Below are 14,492 nucleotides of genomic sequence, written 5' to 3' on the forward strand. Positions count from 1 at the left end.
TTTAGGAACCAGTACACCAGTCTGAAAGCTTTTGCCCTAGGTCTGCAGTGACACTACAACCCCTAGCATGACCTAATAACCTATGATTTCCCAGCTGTCTTCATAGGCTAGATCATGCTGGGAGTTGTACTATCTATAACCTGTGGCTCCCTGGCTATTGTGACACTACAACCCCCAGAATGGCTCAACATCTCTTTACAACCTGTTGTGACACTACAACTCTCAGCATGACCTATCTGCTGCTGGCAAACTGTGACTCTCCGGCTGTTATTAAAGTATAAGCACCAACATGTTAATCTGACCCCCAGTGTGAACTGAAAGATGTGGGTTGTAGTCCGCCAATCTGATGCACTGCAACTGTATGTATTTTCTTAAAGCAACATGACCCTAAAAATTCAAAAGATCTGGATCTAAAGCTCTAAAGTAGTCCCCAGTATTAAAGTCTGCACCTTCAGCTTCTAATATCTTAAAAATATGGATTTTATTTATTTTCATTTTTACAGTCATAATAAAAAAAAAAATGCTACTGAAACGAAAAAACAAAATAATTGCATTTGCTAGAATTCCATAGAGGACATTCCCTGGAGCCCCTTAAGGAGCAATCAGAACCCTTCCTTCTGCACTTTGCAGCTTTGAGTGACAGGCAGAGAAGATAAGCCTCAGATAAGATACAACATGTTTTGCAATTTGCAAAGTCCTAACTCACCTCCTGGGCTCCTCTATATCCTTCAATATGGCGAGTAAGCAGCAGCAGGGATTCCTACATTACATGATCCACGTCCAGGCTGGGAGCCTTTAAGGGAGAGGATTGTCTGTGGCACAGGAGGGACAGACGCCCAGGGCAGGCTGCTCCCTCACACATCAGCAGCAAAGAATTCTGCACAATTCATTGTGGAGGCTCAGACGCCCCGCCGCACGGCCTTCTGGGATATGTAGTCTCTCTGCGCCTCACAAAAACACAAGACTATAGATGGTTAAACTACAGCTCTTTACTGTCACCTAGCGGACACTGTCTGAACAGCAGGAATGGATTTAGGATGCAATTTAGGTCACTTTTTTAATTTTTTTATTGTAAATAAATTATATTTACAGTATAATTACAAGTTCTGTAACATTCTAATATACTTCGCAATTCTTTTCTTCCCCAAATTTAAGACTTCAATTTGTTATCAGTATTAAAAGGATATTCTTGATTCCAACTAAAGGAAAAATATCTGTACAAACCTAATACTCTGTACAGCTATGGGTTTGTTACAATTGTGTCCAGTGTAGACAATCCTCTATGAGTTTGGGCACTGATACATAGTAGCAAACTACTAGGGCAAGAGAGTTTAAGGCTGCTTTCACACATCAGTTTTTTACCATCAGGCACAATCCGGCAAAAACATGAAAAAACGGATCCGGCGTCTGTTGCCGCCGGATCTGTTTTTTCCCCCATAGACTTTCATTAGCGCCAGATGGCCTTGCGTTTCATCCGTTTTTTTTCCGGATCCGGCACAATTTACTTGTCCGGCGGCCGGATGAAATGTTGAAGTGAACGTTTTTGTGTCCGGCAAAAAAAAGTGGATCGGCGCCGTACGGTGTGTTTTATAATGGAAGCCTATGGACGCCGGATCCGGCGTAATGCGGCAAAAACGGATCCGGCCGCCAAATCCGTTTTTTTAACTGAGCATGCTCAGTGTCACACCGGATCTGTCAAAAAACTGAAGGAACTGATGTAAAAAACTGATGCAACTGATCCGTTTTTTCGCCGGATCCATCACATCAGTTTTTTTGCCGGATCATGCCTGACGCCAAAAAACTGATCTGATGTGTGAAAGCAGCCTTAATTGATTCGTGCCTAACCAGAGTCACCCCCCCCCCAAAAAGAGAGAGAATTGTGCAGCCAATGTGTTCTTTATACCCACAGACAATTGTGGAAATCAGTTTGTAATAAACTCTATGAGAAGGTCGGTACATTCCCCATCTGACCACAAACGAGAGTGTTCCCCATCACTGACAGCAAGCAGATGTCTTGAACAGTGTGCATTCATATATATATATATATATATATATATATATATACACACACACACACACATATACACATACCCATGGTATACACTGGCGATCAAAATTAGAGAACAATGTCAGATCACTTGCTTTTTTCATAAACAATGTAATGTCCATTGATGAACATTTGGAGGGTTTTTTTAAGGGGTGCACCATGCCACTAGAACAGGGTTTTACAAAAGATGCAAAGTTTATCAGCATAAAACCTTTATTTTGCCCAAAATGTGATGCTGATAATTAGAGAACAGCAATGACTGTAGCACAGAGAAAGATGATCAGTGAATGTTCTGCAGCAAACAACAGTCACTATCAGTAGGACGTGCACCGGCCGTCGCTGTGAATGACTTCAGCACTTCTGCGGCCACAGGACATCTCTAATCTTTCACACTGCTCGGGTGGGATTTTGGTCCACTCTTTTTCCAGGCTCTTCCACAGTTATTTGACTGTTCTGAGTTTCTTGGCCATAACTTTGTCACCAAGGATTTTCCAAAGGTTTTCTTTTGGATTTAGATCAGGACTGAAGGCTGTGGCCATTTCATTGTTTCATTGTTTCCTGTTTCACAGGGTGATTGTCCTGCATGAAAATTGCTGGCTGATTGAGTGATGAATGCAAGTAAGCAGTCACGTGTTGTGAAGAAGGTTCTGATCCACACTTGTATCACTCTGCCATGTAGCTGTATGAGAGGTCCAGCTCCTGCTGCAGAAAACATTCCTCAAACCATTACACTTCCTCCACCACCTTTCACTGACTTCTTAACACACTTTGGGTTCAGTCTTTCCCCAGTTTGTCGATGAACATAATGTTTCCCATCAGACCTAAATAAATTAAACTTGCTTTCATCACTAAAATGAACTGTGGATACTTCTCCTCTGTCCACACAACATAATTTTCACCAAAGGTGAGTCTAACCTGTTAATTCTTTTTGCTAATGAGAGATTTGGTCACTGCAGAGTGGGCTTTCAGTCCAAATGCTCTTAAACGTCGTGACACTGTTTTGACGCGACTTATCCTTACTTTGTTCAGTGCTTAACTGGTGAGCAATTCCAGCTGCAGTGAGGAAACAATTAACCATGGAGATTCTCCTCATTATCCTGTCCTTTCTTGAATTTGTCTTTTGAGGGCGACTAGCCTTCTTGGGGGTCTTGAAAGAGTTTGTGATGTTGTAAAGATGCAATATTCCCAAAATCACAGACTTGGAACAACCAACTTCTCTTGCTATGGCTGATAGGGTCACCCCTTTGGCCTTCATCTGGACAACCTGCTGCTGAAGGGTTTCAGTCACTTTGGAACGACACACCAATTTTGCAAAGTCATTGAAAACTGGAAAGTTAGGCTGCCAGCTACATAGGGTTTGCCAGATAATTAAGGAAATTAGCACCAGGTGCTGGATAAACACCAATAATTTGCAGTGATCTGAAAGTGTGCTCTAATTTTGATCCGGGTTCTTTTTTATTTATCTCATTTACATTTTTATTATTTGCTTTACAATAAATTCAATTTATGAAATCAGCTTAAAATCCTGCGAGTTTCCTCATGTTAGGATATAATCACATAGAACTGCACAATGACCGCAACATTCAGGAAATTGTGTGTTGTTCTCTAATTTTGATTTCCAGTGTATATACTTTATATGGTAATTAGACACAGCCACTGGTGGACACAGACAGAAGTGGCGCCTGTGCAGGAACAGTATGACAGCAAAATTCCTCCTACTTTGGAGGTGGATGTGGCCCCTTACTTCTTGGGCCCCTGTGAGGCTGCCCAGGCTTCACCAATGATATTTCCACCCCTGGACACAGAGCTGTGGGAAAAAGCGGCTCGATTCTGTGTTTCTGCTTGTTTTTTTAGGTGTCACCCAGAAGCTTTTCCTTCAAGAAGATAGGTAATTTCCATACTTTTCCCATGGATAATTGCATGGAAGTCTCCATACACCAGCTAGATCTCATCAATAAGGACCAGTTCCCCTCCAGGTTTTCCCACACTAAGACCCCAGTGATCAACTGCCATCTGTGGATAAACCAGGCAAAAAGTCATCAGTTTCCCTCCTGTGCCCCCACAGGGGGAATGAAGTATTACATATTGTCCATTTATATGAATGTGTTTTCTGTGTAATACAGGAAAGAACAAGTCCTTTATAACTCCTTTATATAAATGTTCTCCACAGTGGCCAAAAGATGAGAATTCCCAATAACCCAATAAGACATTAAACCTAACAATTTCTAAACATAAATCATCACAATGTTACTAGTAAATCAAAATCTATAATAGCAGCAAAAATGTTGTATAAAAAAAAAAAAAAAAAAAGTAGAAACATCAGAAAGTGCAGCCAAATTGGTTGTTACCTTTTAATAAGCTTCTCAGTAAATATGTTCCCATTAAGGAGGCTGCCAAGCTGGTGTATGGAGATGTATAGGCAATGCAATGTTCTGTGGGAAAGACAATACATAAATAGCAATTTCACAGAACAGGGTCTCTAGTGCCACCTAGTGGAAGCAGCAGTCCTAAAAGTTACAAACCTTTAAAAAGCCTTAAAAAAAAACGTACTATATATTATTACAATTCCATTAATTCCATGGCGCTTTCCTTGTGAAAAGGGGTATATATAATAGAGACAAGTACAATAATACAAGGCACAGATCGGTACAGGAGGAGAGAGGAGCCGGCCCACGAGGAGGAGAGTCCCCTGCCCACGAGGAGGAGAGAGGGTACCCTGCCCAAGAGGAGGAGAGGGTACCCTGCCCAAGAGGAGGAGAGGGTACCCTGCCCACGAGGAGAGAGGACCCTGCCCACGAGTAGAGAGGACCCTGCCCACAAGGATTGAAGACCCTGCCCGAGGAGAGAGGGCCCTGCCTACGAGGAGATGGTACATTGCCCATGAGAAAGAGAGAGGGCCCTTTCCGCAAGGAGAGAGGACCCTGCCCACGAGGAGGAGAGAGGACCCTGCCCACGAAAAGGAGAGAGGACCCTGCCCACGAAAAGGAGAGAGGACCCTGCCCACAAGGAGGAGAGAGGACCCTGCCCACGAGGAGGACCCTGTCCACAAGGAGGACAGAGAACCCTGTCCACAAGGAGAACAGAGGACCCTACCCACAAGGAGAAGAGAGGACCCTGCCCACGAGGAAGAGAGAGGACCCTGCCCATGAGGAGAAGAGAGGACCCTGCCAATGAGGGCTCACAGTTTACAAGGGTATATAAAACCAAACCAGAATCTACTCTAAAACAAAACGTCTTCCATTTGCAGACAACTGTTTTGAGTTTCTTGCTCTTCTTCTGTTCAAAGTAGGAGATTGCTGTGAAACGATTGGACGGTCTAAGGGGTAAGGTTTCTCCTTAAAATGACCGCATGGCTCTTTAACCCCTTAGCAACCTGTGATATACACTTTCCTGAGGGCTGTATGAAGCACACTCAGGAGCTGAGCCCGCCTCATACCCGACAAATGCCAGCTGTGTTGCGTAGATGGCAACTGAGCTCAGGGCACTGACATTAAACATTCAGATGCTGCTGTCGATGACAGTGTCATGTGCTCACACACCAGCTCCCGTCACTCCCTCCCCGCGACACGATCACGGGGAGCCGAGGGATTACAATGGCAGCTGTGGGCCTCTAAAATGCCCCCATGGCCGCCACCTTAGTCCTCCTGGGAAGTCCTGCCGCATTTATGTAATATGCTAAAATATTGTGGTATTGCAGCACGTGGTATAAGCAATTAAACAATCACAGGCTCAAGTTCCCTAAGGAGACTAAAAATAAAGTAAAGAAAAAATTATATACAGCTCTGGCAAACATTAAGAGACCACTGCAAAATTGTCAGTTTTTCTGATTTTTCTCCTTATAGGTATATTTTTGAGTAAAAAATAAATTGCTTTTTTTTATTTTAGAAACTACTGACAACGTCTCCGAATTTCCAAGCAATAAATTTTGTATTTATTTTCTGAAAATGAGAAATGGTCAAAATAACAAAAATGCATTGCTTTCAGACCTCAAATAATGCAAAAAAAAAAAACCACAAAAAAACAAGTTCACAATAATTTAGAAACAACAATACTAATAACGTTTAAACTCAGGAAGAGTTCAGAAATCAATATTTTGTGGAATAACCATGATTTTTCATCACAGCTTTCATGCGTCTTGGCTGCTTTCCACCAGTCTTTCACACTGCTTTTGGGTGACCTTATTCCACTCCTGGTGCAAAAATGTAAGCAGTTCTTCTTTGTTTGATGCTTGTGACTATCCGTCTTCCTCTTGATTACATTCCAGAGGTTTTCAATGGGATTCAGGTCTGGAGATTTGGCTAGCCATGACAGGGTTTTGATGTGGTGGTCCTTCATCCACACATTAATTGACCAAGCTGTGTGGCATGGTGCATTGTTCTGCTGGAAAAAACAGTCCTCAGAGTTGAGGAACATTGCCTGAGCAGAAGGAAGCAAATGTTTTTCCAGGATAACCTTATATGCGGCTTGATTCATACGCCCTTCGCAAAGTTTAATCTGCCAAATTCCTACCTTGCTGAAGCATACTCCACCAAATTTCACACTGGATGCAAGACACTGTGGCTTGTACGCCTCTCCAGGTCTCCATCTAACCATCAGACGACCAGGTATTGGGCAAAGCTGAAAATTAGACTCATCAGAGAAGATTACCTTACTCCAGAAATTGGGCAAGAATTGGATAGAAAAATGAAAAAAAATTTAGTCTCAGAATATAGTGACAGAAATATATTTTTTTTACAAGGTTCTGATTTTTCTAAACCACTAAAAACACTAAACCCTTATGGTTGGTATCATCATAATCATACTGACCCGGAGAATTATGCCGACAGGTCATTTTTACCGCAGAATGAACGATGTAGAAAGTAAACCCCAAAACAATGGTCGAATTACGGTACGTTTTTTTCACCCTTATACACTACTTGTTATTTTTTTCCCCTGTTTTTCTGTATACAATGAATGAATGAATGAATGATTAAAGGGGTAATTTAAAACTACAATCTGTCCTTCAAATAATAAGCCCTTGTACGGCTAGGCCGGTCAATGACAAAAATACTAACGTTATGGCTCCTGCAAGAAGAGAAGGAATGATTCTAAGTGGAAATACGTGTGTGTCAGTTTCTGTGATGAACAATATGGCGGCACTTTCTGTTGTCACTTTTGCTGAAACTGCAACTCATAAACAGCCGATACAGACATTATTACCAGACTGTGGATGCTGCTTTATCTTCTCATTTCCACTCCGTGCCCATGTTCCTGACTCATCTCTTTCTTCACTGTCCCTTTAAATAAAGCAGGAGAAGCAACAGATGGCATTACAATCTAAGTAGTGTCTGCACGGATCCTATTATTCTTCTGTCCCTCCGATCAGTGAGACAAATCCCTGTGTAACATCAAGTTCATAAGAAGACTGGAAATTGAACGGGCAGATTAAATGAATCTATTCTGAGGAGCAACATAAATTTGTATCCTCGGGATAAAAATGGGTTAAATAAGATATTTAAGGGCACACCATCAATTTATGATTTCATTTATATCCATAATTCACAATAGGGATAAAAGCTTTTTTTTCTGACACAAAATTCCAAAACCCCTGCATCCTTTTATCCAGCGATAGAGATACATGAGAGCATTCAGTCTGCACGCACCACTAGGGGGAGCTCCTGTAAAATGCTATAAGAACTGCATGTACAATGTGCTCCCCCTACTGGTGGTAGAAATTCTTTTAACTCTAATTGTGAGGAGGGGTTTTCTGGAACCACGGTAGAAATCCCTCTTTCCATCTAATTTGCCTTTGCACTTTACAATCTGACTTACACGCTGACAAATTTTAAAAAATATATATAATTGAGGTTAGACAAAAAGACAGCAATCTGCAAAATTTGTAAACAAGTGAAAGGTACATACGTAAATTAAACATCTGTATTCATAAATATTCATTGTTCTTGTTTTTTGTTCATTTTTTACGTGTTTTATGTATTCATATATATATATTTATATTTTATTTATTTTTTCTTTTACATAACTTTATAACACTTTATTTAACTTTTTTTAATCCATTAGTAGAGGTGGGCGGACTCTCAGAAAACTGGGACCGGCGGGTCCCTGTTATCTTCTTTTTTTTTTAAACCGATTCAGAATACGGTCCCCATATAAGTCTATGGGGATCAGAAACCGGAGTTTAAAAATGTTGGTAGAAGGGATAAGGAGATAAGGACACACGCAATCTACTCACCGAAGATCTGTCATGGCGGCAAGCTGCTTCCAGGTCACGCATTCACTTCCTGAGTAATTAATTAACCTTCATTGAATATGCACTGCTTTCCCCGCCTACCGGTGCCTGTGATTGGTTGCAGTCAGCTGCGCCCCCACATTGAGTGGCCGCGTGCGTTCAGCTGACTGCTTCCATTCACAGACACTATGCTTGTCTATATCATTAGCCGGGGTCACACTGGCGTATGGCATCCGATGCAAGAGTATAGGAATGCGATATGACCCTCAGCTCAGACTCTGCTGCGAGCGTAAGAAGAGTGTTACGTGACTGGGACCCGATCCTGCGATCAGATGACAGCTGAATTCTGACAACTGACTTATGACACTCATATATATATGATCATGCCCTAAAGTGGACACTGTAGACTAGTTGCAGCCAGGCGCTGTCACACAGTCTGGGGTCGCGTCTGACTGCAACCAATCACAGAGGCCAGGTCGGCCGATGGGCGGGGAAAGCAGTGAATATGTATGAGCATTGATGAGCGGCCCAGGGAGGCCTCAGGAGCAGTGTGACATCCGCGCGGGAGCAGTGTACAGCCATGACGGAGCCTTGGTAAGTATGAAGCGCTCGCTTCATTCTTATTTTCAATATTTTTCCTTTGTTTTTATTTTTTTAATTTCTCGAGTGCCGGATCCGGAGCAATACCCAGAATCCCAGGCCTGGCCCCAACACCTGGGCACCTTTGAAACCGTGCGGATCCGGACTTTTACAGTCCGGGTCCACCCATCACTGCCCATTAGGAAACTTTTATTAATGACATAATCATTCAATAGATTACATTTAGGAATGACCATATATTCCAGTGCGGTGAAAAGCTGACAAGCATCTATACAAGACGTCAGCATATGAACAGCCGAGGGCCTTTCTTAGAGGCTCGCCACCATATTTAATAACATTTTTAGCCACAGTGGCAATTTATTAGGCAAGGTTGGTGGTGACGCGGTTTCCAGGTGGAAAGTGCATCAATATCCAATTGATGGGATCCAATTCCTGACTCCCTGTTGATCAGCAGACAGAGGGGTCCACAATGCTCCACTAAGCATCACATCCCCATCATATCGGTGTAGAGGTCATTGGGTCATTTCTGAAAGTGGCGATACCAAATATGTGTTTGGGTTTTTTAATTATTATTATTGCTTTATTTTCAATGGTGCAAAAGGGGAGTGATTTGAACTTTTAGGTTTTTTTATTTTTTAAAAAACTTTTATTTTTACATGTTTTAATGATTTTACTAATCCCCCTAAGGGACTTTATGCCCGTACTATCTGATCGCTTGTGCTAATCAGAGCGATGCTTCAACATCATCATCAGCTTCAGCATCGTTGTGCCAACATTCACAGGAAGGACGTCATGGCAGTGACAGGGGTCATCATCTGAACCCACGCTGCCATGCCAACCCATTAGTGCCCCATGATCGCGTCACGGGGCTGTTGATGGTGGTGGGGAACACTATGATCCCCAGCAGAGCCCTTTAGAGCGTGCTGTCAGAGTTTGACAGAGCGATCTAAGGGGTTAACAGGTGCTGGTAGATCTCTGATCTACCCACACCTGTTAGCTGCACATGTCTGCTGATCAGATCAGCAGACATGTGCAGGATATAATGCGGGCTAAACAGCCATACACGACAAATGGCATATAGGTATGTCATTGGTCATGAAGAGGTTAATTTTTTTATACACAATAAGGATGATATAAGGTTAAACAAGAAAAACTAATTATATTCGTGCCAGTTTGTGAGATCCAACTTATCCAAAAGGTTGCCTCAAAATATAATGGTAAGAATGGAGTTATAGTAAATAAGGGCTAGATAGATAGATAGATAAATATATAGATAGATAGATAGATAGATAGAGGGATAGATAGAGGGATAGATAGAGGGATAGATAGATAGATAGAGGGATAGATAGATAGGTGGATAGATAGAGGGATAGATAATGGATAGATAGATAGATAGATAGATAGAGGGATAGATAGATGGATAAAAAAGAGCCAGTAAGTGTAATAACACCAGTCCTAAGACCTCATTCACACATCTGTGTTTAAACACATACGTGAAAACATGGTGTCATCAGTGTGACATCCGTGTGTTCATTTTTACCATGTGTACGCTAGGACATTTTTGCACTTCTCAAAAACGCTGCATTTTTGGCCACAAAAACGAAGAAAAACGCACCAGCGGCAAAAACGCAACAGTAAAAATGCATTCGTTTTTACTGAGTTTTGGTGCGTTTTTGGCTGTGTTTTGCTGCATTTTTGATCACTGCGTTTTGCTGCGTTTTTCCAATGCGTTGCATGGGTGAAAAACGCAGTAAAACGCAGGAAAGAATTGACATGTCCATTTTTTTTATTTAGCTCAAAAACGCAGCTAAACAAAAAAGTTGTGTGCGGACAGCAAAAATGAGAAGTCATAGACTTTGCTGAGGAAGCGAAGTCATGCAGTTTAGAGCCCAAAAAAGCACAAAAACGCACCCGAAAACCACGCAAAAATGCCGTGAAAAACGCTCAGTGTGCACATAGCCTTAGTTGTCAGTGTTTTTCATGGATGAATCATTAACAAAATAATTTACAAAGCTTCTCCTATACTTTTCAATATTAAACATCTACAACTCACGGATTATATACTGCTGCCATCCATGTGCTGGACATGTTTTTCACGGACCCAGAGACTTGCATTGACCCATTTAATCCGTGCTGCCAAAAAAATATGGTGCTATTCACATATCAGGGTAAGTTATAATGTGAACTTGTATCCATGAAAGAAAAAAAACAAAAAACACCACTCATACCAGCCACACACCATCTGAATGAGGCCTAAAGTGCAAATCTTCAGATCCACAGAACATGAATATAAAATTCAAAATTAGGCATCAAATCCAAAAAATGATGGTGTTCCATGCCAGAAATGTACAATGTTTCAGCTATGACGCTCAGCATAGAATGCATTTTCAACTTTCACTGTACTTTTTGGATAGATAGATAGATAGATAGATAGATAGAGGGATAGAGGGATAGATAGATAGATAGAGGGATAGATAGATAGATAGATAGATAGATAGATGGATGGATGGATGGATGGATGGATGGATGGATGGATGGATGGATGGATGGATGGATGGATAGATAGATAGAGGGATAGATAGATAGAGGGATAGATAGATAGAAAGATAGATAGATAGATGATGGAGTACTCATCCTCTCTTCTCTTCGCCCGCTGGCGTCTCCCCATCTTTTTGCTTGACAGTGGAGACCGGCTCTCCTGCTCGGCATCACCTCTGTTGTCCACCAGCGCCCATGTAATCATACAATCATACATCTTCCTGTAATGCGGTCATATGAGTGTCACAATGTCACGATTCAGCAGTCTGCAGTCACAAAGAATGACTGAAGACTGTTTTTCTTAGACTAGACAGCCCCTCAGGGTGTGTTCACACATTGCAGTCAAATTGTGCTATTAATCTTAAAACATCCCTCTAGCAGGTTTTTTGTTCTTGTTTTTTTCAGCACTGGACTGGCACTTTAAGTATAAGCCCCCTGTGAAGTAATCACATCTTCACCTTTAACTGACATCGCTCCGGTCCTGCCGTACCATGTTGTGACTGTAACTTTTGATTGGCCAGAAGACAGAAGTTACGTCACAAGCTCCCAGCGTAAGTCTATGAGAGCCAGAAGGAGGCCACAATGAGGCTCTCATAGACTTTCATTGAGTTGTGACCTCTGTGAAACAGTGGAGCTGCCGGCAAGTCACTGAAGCAGCGGTAATAGAAGATAAAGCCGCCAGGAGGTGTCAGACGAGGGGCTTAAATTTAAAACACCATTATAAAAAAAACGCCGGAGTGGTGCTGTAAAGAAAAACTGACAGTGAATATATACGGCCTGATCCACGGGCAGCATGTATGCAGGACCGGCTGTACGATTTCAGCCAGGTATGTTGGACTCGGAAACACTGCGGCGTTTATTAGCCGCCGGGGACTGAGCCACACAGTGTATGGTTTAACAAACAAAATGCTTCAAATTTTACATACACACTATATATATATATATATATATATATAGTATATTATATATATTAGTGTAGGACCCAGCAAAGGAGGGTGCCGTGAAGGGGCGCTGGGCTAGTATTACAATGGCCATTATAATATTCCACATACCTCCATTTATAATTTTTTAGGTAGAATTTATTTAGTTTTTTCAGTGTGCGACTGGTTTCCCTTTTTTGATTTATAGATCCAGTATATCTATATATATAATTGCCTTATTCTGTCTGTCTGTCTGTCTGTCTTGCTCCAAAACTGTGTCCTTACGGTGACACAAAGCTGATTGGCCGCTGGGCTCGCCATGGCCCCGCCCCCCCGCACGGATTGGCAGCTCGCCTCGCCTCGGCTCCTCCCCCCCACGGATTGGTTGCTCGCCTCGGCCTGGCCCCGCCCTCCGCATGGATTGGCCGCTCACCCCGGCCCTCCGCTCGCATCGCCAGACATAACCTTGCGCTGCTGGGATCGTGACGGAGCCGGTGAACGCTGGTAACCATTATACACATCGGGTAACTAAGGTCCCTTAGTTACCCGATGTGTATCATAGTTACCAGTGTACACCGGCTCCGTCAGGATCCCAGCAGCGCCAGACATAACCTTGCGCTGCTGGGATCTTGACGGAGCCGGTGAACGCTGGTAACCATTATACACATCGGGTAACTAAGGTCCCTTGGTTACCTGATGTGTATCATAGTTACCAGTGTACACCGGCTCGTCACGATCCCAGCAGCGCCACACATACCCTTGCGATGCTGGGATCGTGACGGAGCCGGTGAACGCTGGTAACCATTATACACATCGGGTAACTAAGGTCCCTTAGTTACCCGATGTGTATCATAGTTACCAGTGTACACCGGCTCCGTCAGGATCCCAGCAGCGCCAGACATAACCTTGCGATGCTGGGATCTTGACGGAGCCGGTGAACGCTGGTAACCATTATACACATCGGGTAACTAAGGTCCCTTGGTTACCCGATGTGTATCATAGTTACCAGCGTTCACCTGCTCCCGGTACACATGTGCAGGGAGCCGGCATTATACTCCTCTCCCCCCAGGACTACTCCTCTCCCCCCAGGACTACTCCTCCTATTATAGTCCTCCTATTATACTCCTTTCTGAGTATAATAGGAAAACTATTATAGCATGGGGGATGGAGCACGATGGGGTGCGCAGCATGGGGGATGTAGCACGATGGGGGGTGCGCAGCATGGGGGATGTAGCACGATGGGGACGGCGCAGCATGGAGGCTGATGCTGCGGGCAGAGAGGCTGATGCTGCGGGCAGAGAGGCTGATGCTGGTGCAGCATGGGGGATGGAGCACGTTTGGGAGTGCGCAGCATGGCGGATGGAGCACGTTTGGGAGTGCGCAGCATGGCGGATGGAGCACGTTTGGGAGTGCGCAGCATAGCGGATGGACCACGTTTGGGAGTGCGCAGCATGGCGGATGGAGCACGTTTGGGAGTGCGCAGCATGGCGGATGGAGCACGTTTGGGAGTGCGCAGCATGGCGGATGGAGCACGTTTGGGAGTGTGCAGCATGGCGGATGGAGCACGTTTGGGAGTGCGCAGCATGGCGGATGGTGCACGATGGGGAGTGCACAGTATGGCGGATGGAGCACGTTTGGGAGTGCGCAGCATAGCGGATGGACCACGTTTGGGAGTGCGCAGCATGGCGGATGGAGCACGTTTGGGAGTGCGCAGCATGGCGGATGGAGCACGTTTGGGAGTGCGCAGCATGGCGGATGAAGCACGATGGGGAGTGCGCAGCATGGCGGATGGAGCACGTTTGGGAGTGCGCAGCATGGCGGATGGAGCACGTTTGGGAGTGCGCAGTATGGCGGATGGAGCACGTTTGGGAGTGCGCAGCATGGCGGATGGAGCACGTTTGGAAGTGCGCAGCATGGCGGATGGAGCACGTTTGGAAGTGCGCAGCATGGCGGATGGAGCACGATGGGGAGTGCGCAGCATGGCGGATGGAGCACGATGGGGAGTGCGCAGCATGGGGGATGGAGCACGATGGGAGGTGCACACCTCCCCCCAACACACACACACACACACACACACACACACACACACTGGGAACCAAAAACACCGCCCTACACAGACACACACACACACAGACAACGCTGCACACACACAACACCCAAC

The 14,492-nt window shown here is 44.1% G+C and overlaps 1 protein-coding gene across 2 annotated transcripts in view; it reads right to left on the bottom strand.

The window, feature by feature from the left end:
- The window catches only part of AK4 (adenylate kinase 4), a 64,592-nt gene extending 63,684 nt beyond the window's left edge, over positions 1–908 (bottom strand). Inside the window, exon 1 of one of the 2 annotated variants that reach the window (XM_075320347.1) lies at positions 707–908. The gene's annotated coding sequence lies outside the window, so the exon portion shown is untranslated. The remainder of the gene's footprint in view (positions 1–706) is intronic. The other variant, XM_075320346.1, reaches the window with a different exon arrangement.
- Between the last annotated feature and the right edge of the window lie 13,584 nt (positions 909–14,492).

Source organism: Anomaloglossus baeobatrachus, chromosome 8 (genome assembly GCF_048569485.1).
Source record: "Anomaloglossus baeobatrachus isolate aAnoBae1 chromosome 8, aAnoBae1.hap1, whole genome shotgun sequence".
In the NCBI taxonomy this organism is placed as follows: domain Eukaryota; kingdom Metazoa; phylum Chordata; class Amphibia; order Anura; family Aromobatidae; genus Anomaloglossus; species Anomaloglossus baeobatrachus.